Consider the following 21292-nt stretch of genomic DNA (forward strand, 5'->3'; position numbering starts at 1 on the left):
AGCCATAAAAAGAAAAGAAACTGGGTCATTTGTTGAGATGTGGATGGATCTAGAGACTGTCATACAGAGTGAAGTAAGTCAGAAAGGGAAAAACAAATATCGTATATTAACACATGTATGTGGAACCTAGAAAAATGGTACAGATTTGCAGGGCAGAAGTTGAGACACAGATGCAGAGAAGAAACATATGAACACCAAGGGGGAAAAGCCACAGGGGATGGGGATGGTGGTGTGCTGAATTGGGCCATTGGGATTGACATGTATACACTGATGTGTATAAAACTGATGACTAATAAGAGCCTGCTGTATAAAAAAATAAATAAAATAAAATTCAAAAATTTAAAAAACAAGCAAAAAAAAAGAAAGGAAATGACAGAAATTATAAACATGAAAATCAGAACAACATTACCTCTGGGAAAAAGGAAATTTGTTCACATATCCTTCAAGAGCTGGATAATGTTCTATTTGTTGGGATGGTTGGTGTGCACAGATATTAATTTTATAATATATGTCAATGTTTGCTGGACATGTGAGTAATATTCAAAGCCTTTCTTTCTGCCCTATTTCCAGAAAATCAAGGTAAAACAATAGTTTCTTTTCAGGTACTTGCCATTTTCTTCCCCTCTTACCTTTTTGACTATATTAATAAATAAATAAAATTAAATTTAAAAAAAATACAAACAATTTTTTTCAAGCCCAAGCCAACATCTCATTATAGATCTGGGGTGCATTTGAAATCTCCTTGAAAGAACTGTTGATTTATTTTAGTGTTTTAGTTGTTGGTTCCTTCATGGATATCCTCTTCTTCACTGGATAGTAAACAGCTTTCAGGTGGTAACTACTGAGGTATAAACAAAATAAGTAGAAATGACAGAAAGCTTTCAGGTGGTAACTATTAAGATACAACTAGAATAAGTAGTAATGACAGGAACCTGGGTCCAAATCTTAGCTTATACTCTCACAGTTCGTATTTTTGTTTCCTTTTTCCCTTTTTGACACAGAGCCGCCTGCTGCCAGTAGGGTGCTAGGTAACCCTGAAACTATTTTACAATGCAATTCGATTCTAGCACACAGGAAAAGGAAAGTTGATGAGGCTGTACCTCAAAAAGTTTTATAGATTGTACTGATAGTAATACTGTTAATGATACTGAAAATGTTAATATTAAAATGTGCCATGTAGTTGAGGAAAGGGTATTTTCTTTTAAGCTGAGAAAGAGTAGATCAAATTGAAATATTGATGAGAAATCCTCATTAAGAGTAGCAGTTGAAGACACAGGTGAAGAGGGAGAATGCATTCTGTAAGATTGCTGAAAGGCAAGAGGATTCTTGGGCACGGAAAACTGGCCAAGATGAGAAAAAAGGACTCTCTTCCGATGCATCAGGTAAGAATGCTGAGAGAGAGGTGAGGGTTGGGAGGTAACAGAGAGGTGATAGTTTTGATATTACCTGAGCTGAAAGGGTAGATGGGATAACAGGCATTTAGGAGACTGAGAAATGTGAAATAGTTAAGCAAACAAGAAAGCAAGTTGCCTAGGAAAACTCACTAGGATTTCAGGGCCATGCTGAGAGCCCAGCTGAAGCTGGTGATCATAAATTTCTGGTGGTACTGATATGTCCTGTCTTGTGACTTTTTCCCACAATTGTTCTGTTGTACATATAAATATATGGAAAAAGTAAAGAGTTGGATTACACTGGCAGGGTTTTGGCCAGATAGAAGAGATAAGACAGAGCAACAGGAGTTTATGGCATTGACAAGATTGTTCTTAAAATTATCGACCATGGAAAATAAACTGAATAGGAAGAAAATTAAACCTAGAGGGAAAGATATAGATATGGGGATTGGTCCTTTATTGGAGAGTCCAAAGAGGTCAAGGGATTACCAAGGTGGGAATAGTTGCAAAAGCAAGCCAGAAAGGTGAGAGATAGGAATGCGACTGCTCAACGTCTAAGTCATTGATTTGGAGTATCAGTGATTTTGTTGATTAAAAAATCCACAGTGTGACCATGGGAAGAGGTAGCTGAGGTGGAGTAGAAAAGGGCATCGAGATGAGGAGGGTAAGGAACTGAAGAGCCAGAGTACCGAAAGAACACTGTGGATATTGAAGCCATCTACAATGATGGCAGGAATTGGAACAGAGAGAAGACTGTGAGTCTGGTGCCACAGTGTTTGATGAACAACGGAGAGTGGTCAAGTGATAGATGACACTGACAAAGAAAATGAGCTGGTCATAGAGGGCAAATGGCATAAGCCTCAAAGGAGTAGAGTTACTTTCTGTGAGACCGTGGGTGGATACAGTAATGATCTGGGAGATATAATGAGGAGCAGAAAGACTTCAAATCTGGCCTCTAGAGAGTAAAGTTTATAAGGTTTGGAAGAATCATACCCACGGCTCTGCTGGGCTGCTAGGGAGCATCAGAGCTGCAATAAGTCAGGTGGAGACAATGCTTGGAGAAGAGAAGTTTGTGTCGATGATAGAGCAGCAGTTTCAGGGCTGCATAATTGGAGAGGTGGGAGGTGGGGGCGGAATGGAGGGCAAATAATTTACCACCAATATTCTGTTTAGTGTCCTCATCTTTCCTAAAGGAGTTTCTCACATTGAAGAACTAAGTTGAGGCTATTTCTATTAAACATTTACTGTTGCTGAAATAAGAATGTATTGCTCTCTAGAAACTAGTTAGTTCATACGAAACATACAGCAAGTCCGGACTTCAATTTCCTTATTATAAAATGAACATAATTATTATCCCACAAATTTGCAGTGGAATTTAATTTTGTATATATGCACACACACACACACAATATCATTAAAAATAACTGACACTGTTTGCAGAAATAATGCATACAATGGAATATAAAATGAATAGAAAAAATCAGGGCAAGAAAAAGTAGGATAGTAAGATGAAGGCAAAGATGAAGTTAATTACTGGAAACCTTAGGTTCTTACTCAAATGCTGGAGTTTAGCCACAACATTCCTTGATTTCCTAGAGCTAGATATGATGAATTCAAAATTCAGTGTCCATGAATGGTGCAGATGCGCTGCAAAAGTGTTCAATAGTGCCTGGCAGGCTCCATTCCACTTACATGATTACTACCAGAGAAGCCGGGTCCGCCACCCAGCCCAGATCAGTCTACTGTACTTTAGTGCTATTTGTTTTGTGAGAGTTGTATATTAAAGGTGTGTTGATGGCCATTAAAAAAAAAAAATTCAGTGTCCATGAGATTTAAATATTCTGGTTGATTAGTTCAAGTACATCTTTTCCTAGAACTGGGGATTAAAATATCTCTCACAGGATCTCATTAAGCAGAATTCGCATGTAGTTAGAATTTTAAACAATATCCCAACAATCAATGCCATAACAGTAAAACTTTTGTATATTGTGTTACCATTATATGAGAATTTATGCCTAGAAATCAAGTTGCTGCTACCAGATAAAGAGAAATACCTTGGGGCTTCCCTGGTGGCGCAGTGGTTGAGAGTCCGCCTGCCGATGCAGGGGACGCGGGGTCGTGCTCCGGTCTGGGAGGATCCTACGTGCCGCGGCGCGGCTGGTCGCGTGAGCCATGGCCGCTGCGCCTGCGCGTCCGGAGCCTGTGCTCCGCAACGGGAGAAGCCGCAGCGGTGAGAGGCCCCTGTACTGCAAAAAAAAAAAGAGAGAGAGAGAGAGAAATACCTTGTTTATGGAAGCCTTTGGAGTAGCTTTCTTCAATCGTGAGTAAATGATTTTTATCTTTTTTATAAAAATAACTCTTTAACTTTGAGAAGAAAAGAAATATATGTAAAAGAATTAGGGGGTGTGGATTCAGGGAGAAAGAAGCCCACAACACAGAAGTTAAACAGTTCCTCATATGGGAGTTAAATTTTTTTTAAAACTCGTTGTTATTTAAAACTAGGCCGTATCCTTCCCAAATCTCTTTTAGTCCTCTAGGGAACGCCTGCAGGGATCACATGAATATTGCCTACGGCTGATTCTCTATCTCTCGGCTCTCCTGCACATCTGTCACCTCAACCTGAATTGTCTGCTGTTGTTGACTGTTTGCCTGAGCAGAAATTATACCACGCCAGGAGAGCAGACTGGCTTATGATATTAGATCTCCTTTTCCAGTACCTTTTTTTCTTTTTTTTTCGGTACGGGGCCCTCTCACCGCTGCGGCCTCTTCCGTTGCGGAGCACAGACTCCGGACGCGCAGGCTCAGCGGCCATGGCTCACGGGCCCAGCCGCTCCGCGGCGTGTGGGATCTTCTCGGACCGGGGCACGACCCCGCGTCCCCTGCATCGGCAGGCGGACTCTCAAGCACTGCGCCACCAGGGAAGCCCGCCATTACCATTTTCTTAATCAGGTTCTTTTGATGCTCCGTTCAGCACCCACCCGTCTGCCTCTTTCTGATGTGGTAACAGGCCAGCTTCTGAAGTAAGAGAGCAAGGAAACTGTATGATACGTTGGTGTGTCTGTGTGTGTGCGCGTGCTCATTGTTGTGTGTGTATGTGTCTACATTGTAGCATGCTGTCTAGCACAGAGGAAGGAGGAGCTGAATATAGTAAATAAGTGAATTTTAATTTTTAAAGAAATAGAAGGGTTTGCGGGTTCAGCTCTTCCGCGAGTCCGGGACGGGGGCTTCAGGCGCGGGGTTAGCCGGCCTGGCGCGGCCGCACGGGCTCTTCGCCGCCTACAAGCCCCCGGGGCTAAAGTGGAAGCATCTGCGTGATACCGTGGAGCTGCAGCTTTTGAAAGGTCTCAATGCTGGGAAGCATCGTGCCTCTGAACATCGTGTTCGCTTCCTGCTGGGCCCTGTGGAAGGCAGTGAAGAGAAGGAGCTGACCCTCACGGCCACCAGTGTGCCCACCCTCATCGACCATCCGCTGGTACGTGGACCAGCATTCACCAGCCTGAAGATGGGCATGGGGCACCGACTGGATGCCCAGGCGCCTGGGGTGCTTGTGCTCGGCGTGGGACGTGGACAAAGGATTACACAGTACACGGCCTCCTGGGCAAAGCCACAGATGACTTCTGTGAGGACGGGCGGCTGGTGGAGAAGACGACGTATGTGGTTAAGAATCTGCCTGCCAATGCAGGGGACACGGGTTCAAGCCCTGGTCCTGGAAGATCCCACATGCCGTGGAGCAACTAAGCCCGTGAGCCATGGCTGCTGAGCCTGCGCTCTAGAGCCCACGAGCCACAACTACTGCAGCCCGCATGCCTAGAGCCCGTGCTCCGCAACAAAGAGAAGCCACCGCAATGAGAAGCCCATGCACCACAACGAAGAGTAGCCCCTGCTCACCGCACCTAGAGGAAGCCCGCGCACAGCAACAAAGACCCAACGCAGCCAAAAATTAATTAATTAATTAATTAATTAATTAAAAGAAATAGAAGTGGTTAAAGACATTTTATTCCTGGTTTAAGAAAAGGCCTGCATCAATATCTTTGCTGCTTTCTAATTACACATAAAATTATTATATATATAAATCTACTGGTTTTCATCCAAATTATGCTCTCTTATGACTACCTAGAAAATCTTAGAGGAATATATATTGGGTTGGCCAAAAAAGTTCATTCAGGTTTTTCCGTAAGGTGTTACAAAAACCCAAACAAACTTTTTGGCTGACCCAATAGAAGCGTCATCATAATTCAATTTATAGAAATGCTGACCTAGATTGTTATTAGGAAAAAACTTGTCTGAGAATCAGAAGATTTTGGTTCTAATGAAATTTTATCTCACTTAATATTTCTGAATCTGTCTCCTTATCTATAAAATGGAACTTACAATATATTGCTTACTTTTATCAATAGAGTTGTTAAAAATCAAAGCACAAAAAATAATTTGCAAGCTCTGATATGAAAAATAAAAGGCATTAGGAGGAAAAGCAGTGCTAATAATGCATTTTCAAAAGCACTTGTCTTTAGGATGTTAAAAGTTACTTCACTAGCAGAAAAAGATGAAACATAAATTCACTGTAATGAACAACATAAAATGGAATGAAGAAATCAAGAAAATATAAACAGACCTAAAATACTAGAAATTGTTTCAATTATATCTATCTATCTACCTACCTACTTAGGACTTACATTCATGCAACAAATATTTATGCAGCTACTCTTTGAAACTCCAGTGATTTGTAGTTTGTAGTTTGCCTGTCATACCTACAAACAAAAGTTTTATATAGACATTGTTAAAGAAACATTACAACAATGTGGCTGCATGGGGTCCAAATCTTAATCTTCGTAAAACCATAAAATGCCTTTGTGCAATGCATTACATTAGTTATTCGATCCTGTAGTTTGTGGTTAGTAACAAGATAAATATAAATCATTATTAGACTCCTGCACTTAGAGCTTTTGGATCAGGCTGTAATGCTTAGAGTTAGCATCATATAACGTTTCTTCAGTGTTATGAGTTCCCAGTTATACTTCATTATGAAGGTTTAGACATTAAAACCTTCCATTCTTAAACTTAGGTTTTAAAAAATTCCTTTATGATATCTAAATATCAAAATGCTATCTGTATGTTAACTAAGATTTAGTCTGGAAAATATATTAAACAGCTTCCATATATATGGAAGCTAAAAAAAGGGTGCAAATGAACTTATCTACAAAACAGAAATAGAGTTACAGATGTAGAAAACAAACTTATGGTTACCAGAGGGCAAGGGAGGGAGGGATAAATTGGGAGATTGGGATTGACATATACACACTACTATATATAAAATAGATGACTAAGAAAGACCTACTGTATAGCACAGGGAACTCTACTCAATGCTCTGTTACAGCCTATATGGGAAAAGAATCTAAAATACAGTGGATATATGTATATGTATAACTGATTCACTTTGCTGTACACCTGAAACTAATACAACATTGTAAATGAACTATACTCCAACAAAAATTAAATTAGAAAAAGAAAAAAATATAAAATAAAAACCATATATAGTTAAGCTGTCCAACAGGATGATTTGATGTACAAATACATAGTGAAATGATTACTACAGTCAAGTTAATTAACATATCATCTCCTTACATAGTTCCCATTTTTGTGTGAGATGAGTTCACCTAAAATCTACTCTCTTAGCATATTTCCAGTGTTCAATACAGTATTATTAAGTTTAGTCATCACGCCGGTACATTAATGTCTAGACTTATTCATCCAATGTAACTGCAACTTTGTACCCTTTGACCAACATCTTCCCACTTCCCCCACCTCTTCCCCTCCCTGCCAGACCCTGGCAACCACCATCTGACTCTCTGCTTCTATGAGTTCAACATTTTTTTTTACATTCCATATATAAGTGAGATTATACAGTATTTGATTTTCTCTGTCTGGCTTATTTCACTTAGCAAAATGTCCTCCAGGTTTATACATGTTTTCACAAAAGGCAGGATTTCCTTCTTTCTCATAGCTGAGTAATATGCCATTGTATTTATATACCACATCTTCTTTATCCTTTCACCCATCAATGGACACTTGGGTTTTTTCTATATCTTGGCTAGTGTGAATAATGCTGCAATGAACATAGGAATACAGATATCTCTTCAAGATCATGATTTCATTTCCTTTGGTTATATACCCAGAAGCAAGATCGCTGGGTCACATGGCAGTTCTTGTTTTAATTTTTTGAGCAGTCTCTATACTGTTTTCCATAATAACTGTACCAATTTACATTTCCACCGACAGTATACAAGGATTCCCTTTTCTTTACATCCTTGCCAGCATTTGCTATCTCTTGTGTTTTTGATACTAGACATCCTAACAGAAGTGAGGTGATATCTCATTGTAGTTTTGAATTGCATTTCCTGATGACTAGAGATGTTGAGCACATTTTCATATATCTCTTGGCCATTTGTGTGTCTTCCTTTGAGAAGTGTCTATCTAGGTCTGTTGCCCATTTTTTAATCAAGTTACTTGTCTTCTTGCTATTGAGTTGTTTGAGTTCTTTACATATTTTGGATATTAACCCCTTAACAAATGTATGGTTTGCAAATATTTTCTCACAATCCATATGTTGTTTCTTCACTCTGTTTCCTTGGTTGTGAAGAAGGTTTTAAATTTGATGCAATCCCGTTTGTCTATTATTATTGCCTGTAGTTTTGAGATCATATACAAAAAAAACCACATTGCCCAGACGAATGTCAAGAAGCTTTTTCCCTGTGTTTTCTTCTAATAGTTTTATAGTTTCAGGTCTAACATTTAAGTTTCTAACTACGTATGGAGTGAAACAAGGGTCCAATTTCAATCTTCTGCATGTGGAAAACTAGTTTTCTCATAGCACTTATTGCAAAGTCTGTCATATCCCCATTGTAAGTTCTTGACACCTTTGTTGAAAATCAGTTGACCATAAGTGAGTAGATTTCTTTCTGGGCTCTCTATTCTGTTTCTTTGGTCTACATGTCGGATTTTATGCCAGTATCATGTTGGCATAAAATTACTATATTTTATTACTATAGCTTTGTAGAATATTTTGAAACCAGGAAGTGTGATGCCTTCAACTTTGTTCTTCTTATTCAGGATTACTTTGGCTAGTTGTGGTCTTTGTGGTTCATAAGAATTTTAGAATTTTTTTCTATTTCTGTGGAAAACGTCATCGGAATTTTAATAGGATTTGAATTGAATCTAGATTGCTTTGGGTAGTATGGATATTTTCACAATATTAATTCTTTCAATCCATGAACATGAGATATCTTTCCATTTATTTGTATCTTCAATTTCTTTCATCAGTACTTTATAGTTTTCAGTGTACAGATATTTCCTATCCTTGATTAAATTTATTCCTAGGTATTTTTTATGCTACTGTAAGTGCGATTATTTTCTTAATTTCTCTTTCTGATATATCATGCTTAGTGTATAGAAATGCAACTGATTTGTATATGCTGATTTTGTATCCTGCAACTTTACTGAATTTTTTACTAGTTCTAACGGTGTTTATGCATGCTTTAGAGTTTTCTATATATAATATCATGTCATCTGCAAATAGTGACATTTTTACTTTTTCCTTTCTAATTTGAATGCCTTTTATTTCTTGTTCTTGCCTAATTGCTCTAAGACTTCCACCACTATATTGAATAGAAAAAGTGGCAAGACTGGGCATCATTGTTTTGTTCCTGATCTTAGAGGAAAAGCTTTCAGCTTTTCACCATTGAGTATGATGTTAGCGTTGGGCTTGTCATACATGGCCTTTATTATGTTGATGTACATTCCTTTTATACCTAATTTGTTAAGAGGTTTTTTTTTAACCATCTTTATTGGAGTATAATTGCTTTACATTTTTGTGTTAGCTTCTGCTGTATAACAAAGTGAATCAGCTACACGTATACATATATTGCCATATCCCCTCCGTCTTGTGTCTCCTTCCCACCCTCCCTATCCCACCCCTCTAGGTGGTCACAAAGCACTGAGCTGATCTCCCTGCGCTATGCAGCTGCTTCCCACTAGATATCTATTCTACGTTTGGTAATGTATATATGTCCATGCCACTCTCTCACTTCGTCCAGCTTACCCTTCCCCCTCCCTGTGTCCTCAAGTTCATTCTCTACGTCTGCATATTTATTCCTGTCCTGCCCCTAGGTTCATCAGAACCTTTTTTTTTTGATTCCATATATATGTGTTAGCATGCAGTATTTGTTTTTCTCTTTCTGACTGACTTCACTCTGTATGACAGACTCTAGGCCCATCCACCTCACTACTAATAACTCAATTTTGTTTCTTTTTATGGCTGAGTAATATTCCATTGTATATATGTGCCACATTTTCTTTATCCATTCATCTGTTGGTGGACACTTAGGTTGCTTCCATGTCCTGGCTATTGTAAATAGTGCTGCAATGAACATTGTGGTACATGACTCTTTTTGAATTATGGTTTTCTCAGGGTATACGCCCAGTAGTGGGATTGCTGGGTCATATGGTAATTCTATTTTTAGTTTTTTAAGGAACTTCCATACTGTTCTCCATGGTGGCTGTATCAGTTTACATTCCCACCAAGAGTGCAAGGGTTCCCTTTTCTCCACACCCTCTCTGGCATTTATTCTTTGTAGACTTTTTGATGATGGCCATTCTGACTGGTGTGAGGTGATACCTCACTGTAGTTTTGACTTGCATTTCTCTAATGATTAGTGATGTTGAGGATCCTTTCACGTGTTTGTTGGCCATCTGTATATCTTCTTTGCAGAGATGTCTATTTAGATTCCTGCCATTATTTGGATTGGGTTGTTTGTTATTTTGATATTGAGCTACATGAGCTGCTTGTATATTTTGGAGATTAATCCTTTGTCAGTTGATTCATTTGCAAATATTTTCTCCCATTTTGAGTGTTGTATTTTCGTCTTGTTTATGGTTTCCTTTGCTATGCAAAAGCTTTGAAGTTTCATTAAGTCCCATTTGTTTAATTTTGTTTTTCTTTCCATTTCTCTAGGAGGAGGGTCAAAAAGGATCTTGCTGTGGTTTATGTCATAGAGTGTTCTGCCTATGTCTTTCTCTAAGAGTTTTATGGTGTCTGGCCTTACATTTAGGTCTTTAATCCATTTTGACTTTATTTTTGTGTACGGTGTTAGGAAGTGTTCTAATGTCATTCTTTTACATGTAGCTGTCCAATTTTCCCAGCACCACTTATTGAAGAGGCTGTCTTTTCTCCATTGTATATTCTTGCCTTCTTTATCAAAAATAAGGTGACCATATGTGTCTGGGTTTATCTCTGGGCTTTCTATCCCATTCCATTGATCTATATTTCTGTTTTTGAGCCAGTACCATACTGTCTTGATTACTATAGCTTTGTAGTATAGTCTGAAGTTCAGGCGCTTGACTCCTCCATCTCCATTTTTCTTTCTGAAGATTGCTTTGGCTATTCTGGGTCATTTGTGTTTCCATACAAATTGTGAAATTTTTTGTTCTAGTTCTGTGATAAATGCCATTGGTAATTTGATAAGCATTGCATTGAGTCTGTAGATCGCTTTGGGTAGTAGAGTCATTTTCACAATGTTGATTCTTCCAATCCAAGAACATGGTGTATCTCTCCATCTATTTGTTTCATCTTTAATTTCTCTCATCACTGCCTTATATTTTTCTGCATACAGGTCTTTTTTCTCCTTAGGTAGGTTTATCCCTAGATATTTTATTCTTTTTGTTGCAGTGGTAAATGGGAGTGTTTCCTTAATTTCTCTTTCAGATTTTTCATCATTAGTGTATAAGAATGCAAGAGATTTCAGTGCATTAATTTTGTGTCCTGCTACTTTACCAAATTCATTGATTAGCTCTAGTAATTTTCTGGTAGCATCTTTAGGATTCTCTATGTATAGTATCATGTCGTCTGTAAACAGTTACAGTTTTACTTCTTCTTTTCCAATTTGGATTCCTTTTATTTCCTTTTCTTCTCTGATTGCTGTGGCTAAAACTTCCAAAACTATGTTAAATAATAGTGGTGAGAGTGGGAAACCTTGTCTTGTTCCTGATCTTAGAGGAAATGGTTTCAGTTTTTCACCATTGAGAACGATGTTGGCTGTGGGTTTGTCATATATGGCCTTTACTATGTTCAGGTAAGTTCCTTCTATGTCTACTTTCTGGAGAGTTTTTATCATAAATAAAATTTTTGTTGTTGAATTTTGTCAAAAGCTTTCTTTGCATCTATTGCAATGATCATATGGTTTTTCTCCTTCAGTTTGTTAATATGGTGTATCACATTGATTGATTTGCGTAAATTGAAGAATCCTTGCATTCTTGGATAAACCCCACTTGATCGTGGTGTATGATCCTTTTAATGTGCTGCTGGATTCTGTTTCCTAGTATTTTTTTTTTTTTTTTTTGGCTGTGTGGGTCTTCGTTTCTGTGCGTGGGCTTTCTCTAGTTGCGACGAGCGGGGGCCACTCTTCATCGCAGTGCGTGGACCTCTCACTGTCGCGGCTTCTCTTGTTGCGGAGCACAAGCTCCAGACGCGCAGGCTCAGTAGCTGTAGCTCATGAGCCTAGTTGCTCCACGGCATTTGGGATCTTCCCAGACCACGGCTTGAACGCATGTCCCCTGTATTGGCAGGCAGAGTGCAACCACTGCACCACCAGGGAAGCCCTGTTTCCTAGTATTTTGTTGAGGATTTTTGCATCTATATTCATCAGTGATATTGGTATGTAGTTTTCTTTTTTTATGACATCTTTGTCTGGTTTGGGTATCAGGGTGATGGTGGCCTCAGAGAATGAGTTTGGGAGTGTTCTTCCCTCTGCTGTATCTTGAAAGAGTTTGAGAAGGATAGGTGTTAGGTCTTCTCTAAGTGTTTGAGAGAATTTGCCTGTGAAGCCATCGGTCCTGGTCTTTTGTTTGTTGGGATTTTAAATCACAGTTTCAATTTCAGTGCTTGTGATTGGTCTGGTTATATTTTCTATTTCTTCCTGGTTCAGTCTCGGAAGGTTGTGCTTTTCTAAGAATTTGTCCATTTCTTCCAGTTTGTCCATTTTATTGGCATATAGTTGGTTGTAGTAATCTCTCATGATCCTTTTTATTTCTGCAGGGTCAGTTGATACTTCTACTTTTTCATTTCTAATTCTATTAACTTGAGTCTTCTCCCTTTTTTCCTTGATGAGGCTGGCAAATGGTTTATCAATTTTGTTTATCTTCTCAAAGAACCAGCTTTTAGTTTTCTTGATCTTTGCTATTGTTTCCTTCAATTCTTTTTCATTTATTTCTGTTCTGATCTTTATGATTTCTTTCCTTCTGCTAACTTTGGGGGGGGGTTTGTTCTTCTTTCTCAGATTGCTTTAGGTGTAAGGTTAGGTTGTTTATTTGTAATTTTTCTTGTTTCTTGAGGTAGGATTTTATTTTTATATACTTCCCTCTTAGTACAGCTTTTGTTGCATCCCATAGGTTTGGGACCATCGTGTTTTCATTGTCATTTGTTTCTAGGTGTTTTTTGATTTCCTCTTTGATTTCTTCAGTGATCTCTGGTTATTTAATAGAATATTGTTTAGCCTCCAAGTTTTTGTAGTTTTTACAGTTTTTTTTTCCTCTAATTGTTATATCTAGTCTCATAATGTTGTGGTCGAAAAAGATACTTGATACGATTTCAATTTTCTTAAATTTACCAATGCTTGATTTGTGACCCAAGATATGATCTATCCTGGAGAATGTTCCATGAGCACTTGAGAAGAAAGTGTATTCTGTTGTTTTTGGATGGAATGTCCTATAAATATCAATTAAGTCCATCTTGTTTAATGTATCATTTAAAGCTTGTGTTTCCTTATTTATTTTCATTTTGGATGATTTGTCCATTGGTGAAAGTGGGTTGTTAAAGTCCCCTACTATGATTATGTTACAGTCGATTTCCCCTTTTATGGCTGTTAGTATTTGCCTTATGTATTGAGGTGCTCCTATGTTGGGTGTATAAATATTTTCAATTGTTATATCTTCTTCTTGGATTGATCCCTTGATCATTATGTAGTGTCCTTCTTTGTCTCTTGTAATAATCTTTATTTTAAAGTCTATTTTGTCTGATAGGAGAATTGCTACTCCAGCTTTCTTTTGATTTCCATTTGCACTGAGAATTTTTTCTCTCCCCTCACTTACAGTCTGTATGTGTTCCTACGTCTAAAGTGGATCTCTTGTAGACAGCATATATATGGGTCTTGTTTTTGTATCCATTCATCCAATCTATGTCTTTTGGTTGGAGCATTTAAACCATTTACATTTAAGGTAATTATCGACATGTATGTTCCTATTACCATTTTCTTAATTGTTTTGGGTTTGTTTTTGTAAGTCTTTTCCTTCTCTTGTGTTTCCTGCATAAAGAAGTTCCTTTAGAATTTGTTGTAAAGCTGGTTTGGTGGTGCTGAATTCTCTTAGCTTTGGCCTGTCTGTAAAGGTTTTAATTTCTCTGTGAAATCTGAATGAGATCCTTGCTGGGTAGAGTAGTCTTTGTTATAGTTTTTCCCTTTCATCACTTTAAATATGTCCTGCCACTCCCTTCTGGCTTGCAGAATTTCTACTGAAAGATCAGCTGTTAATCTAATGGGGATTCCCTAGTATGTTATGTGTTGCTTTTCCCTTGCTGCTTTTAATATTTTTTCTTTGTATTTAATTTTTGATAGTTTGATTAATATGTTTCTTGGGGTGTTTCTCCTTGGATTTATCCTGTATTGGACTCTTTGTGCTTTCTGGACTTGATTGACTATTTCCTTACCCATATTAAGGAAGTTTTCAACTATAATCTCTTCAAATATTTTCTCAGTACGTTTCTTTTTCTCTTCTTCTTCTAGGACCCCTGTAATTCGAATGTTGGTGCATTTGATGTTGTCCTAGAGGTCTCTGAGACTGTCCTGAATTCTTTTCATTCTTTTTTCTTTATTCTGTTCTGTGGCAGTGACTTCTACCATTCTGTCTTCCAGGTCACTTATCCATTCTTCTGCCTCAGTTATTCTGCTGTTGATTCCTTGTAGAGAATTTTTAATTTCATTTATTGTGTTGTTCATCATTGTTTGTTTGCTCTTTAGGTCTTCTAGGTCTCTGTGAATCATTTCTTGTATTTTCTCCATTCTATTTCCAAGATTTTGGATCATCTTTACCATCATTACTCTGAATTCTTTTTCCGGTAGACTGCCTATTTCCTCTTCATTTGTTTGGCCTGGTGGGTTTTTACCTTGCTCCTTCATCTGCTGTGTATTTCTCTGTCTTCTCATTTGCTTAACTTACTGTGTTTGGGGTCTCCTTTTCACAGGCTGCCGGTTCATAGTTCTTGTTATTTTTGATGTCTGCCCCCAGTAGGTACGGTTGCTTCAGTGGGTTGTGTAGGCTTCCTGGTGGAAGAGACTGGTGCCTGTGTTCTGGTGGATGAGGCTGGATCTTTCTGGTGGGCAGGACCATGTCTGGTGGTGTGTTTTGGGGTGTCTGTGAACTTAGTATGATTTTAGGCAGACTCTCTGCTAATGGGTGGGGTTGTGTTCCTCTCTTTTAGTTGTTTGGCATGGGGTGTCCAGCAGTGGAGCTTGCTGGTCATTCATTGGAGCTGGGTCTTAGTGTTGAGATGGAGATCTCTGGGAGAGCTCTTGCCAATTGATATTACGTGGGGATGGAAGGTCTCTGGTGGCCCAGTGTCCTGAACACGGCTCTCCCACCTCAGAGGCTCAGGCCTGATACCCGGCCAGAGCACCAAGACCCTGTCAGCCACACAGCCAGGTACATGGGGAGTTTCTTTCTGTTTGGGAAGTCTGGGGTCTTCTGCCAGCATTCAGTAGGTGTTCTGTAGGAGTTGTTCCACATGTAGATATATTTTTCATGTATTTGTGGGGAGGAAGGTGATCTCTACTTCTTACTTCTCAGCCATCTTGAAGGTCCTCTGTCTTGCTAAGAGTTTTTTTTATCATGAAAGCCTGTTGAATTTTATCAAATGATTTTCCTGTATCTATTGAGATGATTGTATGATTTTTAATCCTTCATTCTTTTAATGTGGTACAGTACATTTATTGATTTATGTATGTTGATCCATCCTTGCATCCCTGGAGCAAATCCCATTTGATCATGCTGTATAATCCTTTTACTGTGCTGTTGAATTCAGTTTGCTAGTACATTATTGAAGACTTTTGCATCTATGTTCATGAGGGATATTGGCCTGTAATTTTGTTTTCTTGTAGTGTCCTTGTCTGGTTTTGGTATCAGACTAAGTCTGGTCTTGTAAAATGATATTGGAAGTGTTCTCTTCAGTTTTTTGGATGTGTTTGAGAAGGGTTGGTATTAATTTTTCTTTAAATGTTTGGTAGAATTCACCAGTGATGCCATCAGGTCCTGGGATTTTATTTTTGGTGAGATTTTTGAATACTGATTCAAACTCCTTACTCATTATTTGTCTATTTAGATCTTTTATTTCTTCATGCTTCAGTCTTTGTAGGTCTTATGTTTCTAGGAATTTATCCATTTCTTCTATTTGTTGGCATATAATTGTTCATAATAGTTTCTTATGATCCTCTGTGTTTCTGTGGTGTTGGCTGTAATGTCTCCTCTTTCATTTATAATTTTATTTGTTTGAGTCTTCCCTTTTTCTTTCTCTGTTAGTCCAACTGAAGTTTGTCTACTTTGCTTATCTTTTCAAAAAACCAACTCTTAGTTTCATTAATCTTGTCTATTGTTTTTCTAGGCCCATTTCATTTCTTTCTACTCTGATCTTTATTATTTCCTTCCTTCTGTTAACTTTGGGTTTAGTTTATTCTTCTTCTAGTTCGATGAGGTGTAAAATTAGTTTGTTTATTTAAGATTGTCTGTTTTCTTAATGTAGGCATTTATTGCTATGAACTTCCCTCTTAGACCTGCTTTTGGTGCATCCCATGGATTTTGGTATATTGTGTTTCCATTTTCATTTATCTCAAGATATTTTTGATTTCCCTTTTGATTTCTTTTTTGACCTATTGGTTGTTTAGAGTGGGTTTTTAATTTCCATATATCTATGAATTTTCCAATTTTCTTCCTATCACTGATGTCTAGTTTCATACCATTGTGGTCAGAAAAGATACTTGATATGACTTCAGTCTTCCTAAGTTTGTTAAGACTTGTTTTGCTGCCTGACATGTTCTATCCTGGTGAATGTTCCATGTGCACTTGAAAAGAATGTGTACTCTGCTGCTGTTGGACTGTTCTGAATATGTCTGTTAGGTCCTTTGATTTATATTGTTGTCTATGGCCATACCACCCTGAACACGCCTGATCATATCTGATCTATATTTTGTACAAGTCTGCTGTTTCCTCACTGATTTTCATACAAATGTTTTTGTAATTTTTATGAAACACAAGCACCAGAGCAAAAAATCACCAGAGTATTTGATATTTAGCTCAATCAGTTATAATCTGTTAATAAGGCCAATGATGTTACTAAGAAATAACTATTTAATTAATGTATTAATCATGTTACATAAATTATCACATTTAGTATTTACAAAAACACTTAAAGATACATACTGTTATTATCTCCAATTTTCAGGTGAGGAAACTGAGGCTGGAGAACTTAAGATGTTTATCCAATGTCACGTAACTACAAAATGTGTAGCAATATATTCAAATCCACCTCTCTTTGAGTCCAAAATCTGAGTTCTAAATAATTAGCCTAATAACTCTATTGCTCCACACAAGGATTTTCCCCTCTGTTTCATAACCAAATTAACTCCTAACTAACAATTTAATATATTATGCACCCCTGATTACAACTTTAGATCTGGAAAGGGAAGGGAAATGTGTTGCTGAAATTAAAATGATTACTACTATTTTTAAAATTAATTTTTATTGGAGTAGAGTTGCTTTACAATGTTGTGTTAGTTTCTGCTGTACAGCAAAGTGTATTAGTTATATGTATGCATATATCTACTCTTTTTTAGATTTCCTTCCCATTTAGGTCGCCACAGATCATTGAGTAGCATTCCCTATACTAAATAGTAGTTTCTCATTAGTTATCTATTTTATACATAGTAGTGTACTTATGTCAATCCCAATCTCCCAGTTCATCCCACTACCCCTCCCCTCTTTGTATCCATACGTTTGTTCTCAATGTCTGTGTCTGTATTTCTGCTTTGCAAATAAGTTCATCTGTATCACTTTATAGATTCCACATATAAGCAGTATTATATGATATTTGTTTTTCTCTTTCTGACTTACTTCACTATGTGTGACAGTCTCTAGGTCCATCCACGTTTCTGCAAATGGCACAATTTCGTTCCTTTTTATGGCTGAGTAATATTCCATTGTATATATGTACCACATCTTCTTTATCCATTCCTCTGTTGATGGACATTTAGGTTGCTTCCATGTCCTGGCTGTTGTAAATAGTGCTGCAATGAACATCAGGGTGAATGCATCCTTTTGAATTATGCTTTTCTCTGGATATATGCCTAGGAGTGGGATTGCTGGGTCATATGGTAGCTCTATTTTTAGTACTACAATTTTTTTAAACTAACAATACACATATTACAGTGACATCATTAATATACTCACTAATAGAATATGTAGTTTTTAGGTTCCAATATTTCTTTTAAGATGTGGCCAAGTGGGTAGTCAAAGGGAAAAACTGGGAAAGCAATATCTTCAAGGTATTAGCCATTAATAAGCATAAAGATAATCTTTGGCATTCATACGACTTAATCCCGTGTGATATTGGCGTTGGTGACACTGGCTTCTTTTGATTTCCTTGACACCACAGACCTAGATTTTCCTCATGTCTCTCTGGGTTATCCATCTCAGTTTGTTCTGCAGGTTTATCTCACTCAACTGATTCCTTTAATGTTGGTCTCCTTCATGGTTATGTTTCAGGCCTCCTCTTCTTTTCACCTACATATACCCCACATGGTTATATGCATAGCTCACAGTTTTAATTATAGTCTATATGCTGATGACTTCCAAATCTTAATCTGGAAGGTGAATTTCTCTCCTGTGCTCCATATCACATTTATAACTATTAATATCTCTACCATCCATCAGTTGCCCTGGCAAGAATTGTGCATATTATTTTTTAATTCTCTCTGTCTTTCTCTCTCCCTTTCTCTCACCAGTTAATTACCAAGTCTTTTAAAGTCCACTTTCTAATCTCCCCCAAATCTATCAACTTCTCTCCATCCCTTGATTTAAATCTCCATCATTCTTGCTGGGATCATTGTAACATCTTCCTAATCATATTCTTAACAGTATTTCCCAGCTCTGATCCATTTCCAATTGCAGACAGTGTGATTTTTATATTGTCTGTTTCCTGCTTTAAAAGTCGACAATGGCTGCTTATTGCTTTCATGGCAAAGCTTGAAATCCTAACAAGGATGGAAATTATCTTCAATATTTGACATGGCCAAACTCATCTCTTCTCATTCCATCCCAGTGTCTAGGCTCACATTATGCTATTTCTAACCTTGGGGGCCTTGCTCATGCTGGTACCTCTCATTGAAATGCTTTTCCATCTTTCTATTGCCCCTCCCCTCCTTCACATTTGGTCTTCAGATCCTTACTCCTACTTGTCTTTCAGTTTTTATCTCAGATATTACTTTCTCTGGGGAATTTCCTGGTGTCAGATGTTGAGTTGTATTGCTTTTCTATATGCTTTCATAGCACCTTGTAACTTAACCTCATCCTAGAACTTATACTTCTTTATAGTGCTGTATCATAATTGTCTACACACTTGGTTTTATCCTACATAAGATATCAAACCCATAGGAGTGAGGAATGTGTATTCTTTACTATGTATTCTTTGCTGTGCCAGTAAATGCCTGGCATGTGGCACATACTCAAGAAATATCTGTTGTATGAATGAATGAATAGCATAATCCAGAGACCAACTTGACCTTTTTAAGATTTATAATCAATCGAGATGAATAGAACCCACATTCTTTCATTTAAAGGATGGTATTCTAAGCCCAGTAAGATATGAACAAATTTAAAGAGGATAATAGGTCACCATTTCTTCTTAAGTAAATATAAAATATTAAAACTGAACAATTGGGACTTCCCTGGTGGTGCAGTGGTTAAGAATCTGCCTGCCAATGCAGGGGACGAGGTTTCGAGTCCTGGTCCAGGAAGATCCCACATGCCGCTGACCACCTAAGCCCATGCACCACAACTACTGAGCCTGCGCTCTACAGCCCACGAGCCACAACTACTGAAGCCCACGTGCCACAACTACTGAAGTCTGCACACCTAGAGACCGTGCTCCACAACAAAAGAAGCCACTGCAATGAGAAGCCCGTACACCACAACGAAGAGTAGCCCCCACTCGCCACAACTAGAAAAAGCCCGCCTGCAGCAACGAAGACCCAATGCAGCCATAAATAAATAAATATATATATATATATATATATAAAATAATTTTAAAAACCTGTACAATTAATGATTCAGGCTGCATGGAGGAAAAAAAGCTCCTGAATAACAGATACAAGGATGTGCTAAGCTTCATTTATTTAGAGGTTTACAGTTATTTAGAAGTTCTTATTTAGTAAGTAAGAGAAGATAATTTACCTTTGCCAGTTCCTAAGTATATATATGGTTGATTAATCAAAATTGATAAGCAAAGGAGAAGAGAAGTTAGTGAAGAGCCCACTCCTCGTTCTTTAGGTTCACACACAAGCCTAGAGCATAGGACTTTCACTTAAACCCTAACTAACATAAGCCACATCTGTCATTTCAGGTCATTGTCTCTGCTCTATAAATAGGAAGAAACCAGGGCATACCTCATCACTTCCAACCAGTGACAAGATGGAGTGCTAAGGAATGGAGTTGAACGAGGAATAGTTAAGTATGTGGAATCTGGGCTCAGTTAGAAAAGGTAAAATGTATTTTAAAATAAGCATTATGGCCCAGTTATCTCATTTATGCAAGGGGAAAAATATCACAAAACCATACAAGAAATTGGATTTTTGAGCATTTCAAGAGAAATATTTTTTTTTGCCTCTACCGCAGTTCAAGTTATAGGGTAAATATTTTTACAATCTAAGTGGGAAACTTTATTTTTTTCTTAAGGGAGCTTTACTCTTTGTACACTAATTCTTTGTTATTCTTACTAGAGCTATGTATTTTGGACTTGTCTATATTAAAGGGGTTCTCATGCCAGTATGTCTTGATGATGATTTTGTTAATGAATGCTAAATAATGATTCCAGCACTTTTAGGGCCATTTGCCTTTGAACTTAGCACACTGTGTAGATGATAACGAACAGGGAGATTTTATCTTGGCTGTGAATTTATTTTCCATCAGTAATGAAAACCATAGCATGCTTTTAAAGAAAGTTCTATTTTAATCACAGTCTTCTCTCTTTAATCCTTACTTAACCCATACTTTGGCTACTGGCCTATGTATTTATCTCTTATTCCCAAATAGTGTCAATTGCAGCAAAGCTTAACATTCCTTTGTTTTTTTGTTTTTTAATAGTTATTTATTTATTTGGCTGCATCAGGTCTTCATTGCAGCACGCAGGATCTTTTGTTGTGGTGCTTGTTGTGGTGCTTGTTGCAGTGCATGGGCTCTTCAGTGCAGATTCTTTCTAGTTATGGCGTGCGGGTTTTCTCTCTCTAGTTGTGGCGCGGGCTCCAGAGGGCGTGGGCTCTGTAGTTTGTGGCAGCGGGCTCTCTAGTTGAGGTGTGTGAGCTCAGTAGTCATGGTGTGTGGGCTGATTTGCACCACGGCATGTGGGATATTAGTTCCCCGACCAGGGATCGAACCCACATCCCCTGCACTGGGAGGCAGATTCTTTACCACTGGACCACCAGGGAAGTCCCAACATCCCTTTGTTTTAATTCAATTCTTTTATCTAAGAATATCTAGGAAAAAGGCCACTGTTTTTAATTGAGTCCAATCTAACATAAACATAAAATTAGTTCAGC

The 21292-nt window shown here is 37.9% G+C and overlaps 1 pseudogene; it reads left to right on the plus strand.

The window, feature by feature from the left end:
* The first annotated feature begins 1289 nt into the window (after positions 1 to 1289).
* LOC132489060 (pseudouridylate synthase TRUB2, mitochondrial-like) overlaps positions 1290 to 21292 on the plus strand; it is a 29586-nt pseudogene continuing 9583 nt past the window's right edge.

This window comes from Mesoplodon densirostris, chromosome 1 (assembly GCF_025265405.1).
Source record: "Mesoplodon densirostris isolate mMesDen1 chromosome 1, mMesDen1 primary haplotype, whole genome shotgun sequence".
NCBI lineage: Eukaryota > Metazoa > Chordata > Mammalia > Artiodactyla > Ziphiidae > Mesoplodon > Mesoplodon densirostris.